Source organism: Rhea americana, unplaced genomic scaffold, assembly GCF_003343005.1.
Source record: "Rhea americana isolate MKP2758 unplaced genomic scaffold, rheAme1 scaffold_12, whole genome shotgun sequence".
Lineage (NCBI taxonomy): Eukaryota > Metazoa > Chordata > Aves > Rheiformes > Rheidae > Rhea > Rhea americana.
In genome coordinates, this window is record NW_028185261.1 from 628,476 (window position 1) to 631,164 (window position 2,689).

Consider the following 2,689-nt stretch of genomic DNA (forward strand, 5'->3'; position numbering starts at 1 on the left):
TAAACAGAAAGTTAAAAAAAAAAGGGGGGGGGGGAAGCTCCCTCACAATTTCTAGCAACACAGTGCAAGCAGTTAATAGTTTTAACCAGTTAAGTACCCAGCAAAATCATTGCATAAGATTTATATTTACATAGTGTCTGAAAACAAACTCTAAGAGAGAAACAGGAAACATTAATTAACGCTCAAACAACATGTAGCTGTAACAACAGAAGCAGGTTAGACTGCTGTCTGCATTGTGCGGATAACTCAAAGCCAGCCTACGTATGACATCAAATCTTATTTTACTCCGTTCAGGCTTTCACTGACTAGAAAAATGAGTTTGCAATAAACGTGAAATTTCACATAAGATTTTCACATGAATATTTTAAAATCAATCTACTAACACAAAACACGTTCTTTGAATAATTGTTCTGCTTCTGTTTTTTTTAATTACTAAGTTCTTATGTTAGTGCTGGGATATATATTTATATATTTATCTCAAGTTTGAAGTAAGGCTTTAGCCTTTTCATATCAACTGCCATAGTTAGTAATTGAAAACTTCTCATAAAGCCTAAGTTAAGTTCAGAATAGGTCTGTGCTAGAGAAGCAGACTTAAAAACTATCTTTAAAAGAAAGATCACCTATCTCTGGGATGGTGAAACGGCTGTAACATTTGCACCCATCGCATTGCTCACACACAGCAGCTCTTCCTCAGCCCTGCTTATCTCAGTGGTGTAAACTACAAAATCTTTGGATCAAGAACTTCCTGCTGCAGTTCCTGTGCAGCGTCTAGTAGAAATCAAGTCTATAAAAGGCTGCTGTAATAAACATGAATAATAGACTACGTCTCCCCTTTTCAAGCAAGTTTCACTCCTAAGGAGCAGCCTAGTGTTGTCACCCACACCTACGCCCAGGAGGAGGGAGATGCCAGGCAAAGAGCGCGCGTCACGACGCAGGAGCACGCGCTTACTCTCGGAGGGCTCCCAAGCCTCCAGGAGCGCGCCGGAGGCACAGGCCGGACACCCCACGCAGGCGCCCCCCGCCCCGAGCAGGGCCACCTCRCTCACAAGTTACACAGGCAGGCGCAATCCGCGTTTGGTGAATTTACTTGGTGCCGGGATGCAAGTTTGAAGTGAGACTTGGTGTTTTAACATTAGCGACCATAGTTAGGGTTTCCAAGAAGAGAAACCACCTCATTCTAGAACACYTAACTCTTAAAATTGGTTTATTTTGTTGTACTTGGCATGCACTGACTCAATGTTTGTGTCTACAGGCTTTTCTACATCATTTAATATGTACACAAAACCACATACTTTGACATGTTTAGTCAATTAGATTGAGAGACTAAAATATGTCTCAAGYGTGTCAAAATCAGGTTTAATGTGTTTAATGCACTTTATAATCGGTTTGAAGTTGCTAAGTTGGTACAATAGTACTAGTATTAACATTAAAGCAGAAAGATAAAAGCACTATCAGATCCTGATCTATTAAAGAAAAGCCATTAAACTCTTGCACTTCAGGACTTTTGCTTTCCTACTCATGTTTTCTGTTTAATGTGTGCAAATCAAGGTGTCATAGTAAGCTATTTTTAAACCATTTTCACCAGTACTAGACTCAAAAATTTTAGCCAGTTCTTAATATACCAGCTACTGACTAGACTGCACTTACAAGGTTTACACTTCATTAGTTTTGGTAAACAGCAAGTGAGACTTCAGCTATGGCCCAGAAAGTGCCCAGCTTCAGAGCTGCAGTAGTCTACAAGCACTTCCAGTACTCCCAGTACAGGGAAAAGGCAAAACGCGCTGTGCTCCACCAGCCACAGCTTCACAGCGCTGGGAGAAGTGACCTGTTTCAAGACAAAGAGATTTGCTTGGCGATAGTCTTTGGGCCCAACCACAGTTCCTGCCGCTGGATCGTATCCCCAGCTCAGGTTCTCTTGCAGCGCGATAAAACCTCGCAGCCCTGGTGTTGCAGCTCAACATCAAGGACAACATGGTAGGAAGAACCTCTGTTCCAGCCCCCGCTACAGCAGCGGCCAAMCGCGACTTCTCCGCGTCGGCTGCTCCTGTCGTCAGCTTTTGCTACTCCACCTCTTTGAGCTTTTCTTTTAAAACTTGTTCAGGACTTTCACTGTATTAATGACAGCTATCACGGACACCATCTTCAAAATGAGAATTATTTTGTTTTCAAGTGCCCTAATCCTCCTGWGGGTCGTCAGGGAATACAAATAACTAAATAAACGTTCCACTGTCTGCTGCTTATTTACATGCAGAGAAACAAACCTGCTACCAGACCAGAAAACTAGCGTTGTACAATAATCTTCCYTGGACACAGCTAAATAGATAACTAGACCCGATTCGTAGCCCAGTCACGTAACAGTGTTTCAGATGAGCTCCTTCCGAAACACTTGAACAGTAGTTCACTTGAACTCTCCTAAATGCCAAGTTCAATACTGCATTTTTCACTAACAGCACATTAAAAAACTGCTGTTAAAGCTTTAAAGCCACTGACCCAGGACAGCGTCTGAAGTGACGCTGCAGGGCGTTACAGGTGCCCGTAACGCACAGGGCACCTCCAGCCCGCGCTGCCGGAACAAGCCCATATTCCCGGGCTTAGCTGGGCAGAGCCCCCGCAGAAAAGCAGCGGACCAGCCGCCTGCTAAACGCCGCCGTGCTTTACCACGGGCTGCAGCGCCGCGCTGCCCGGCGGC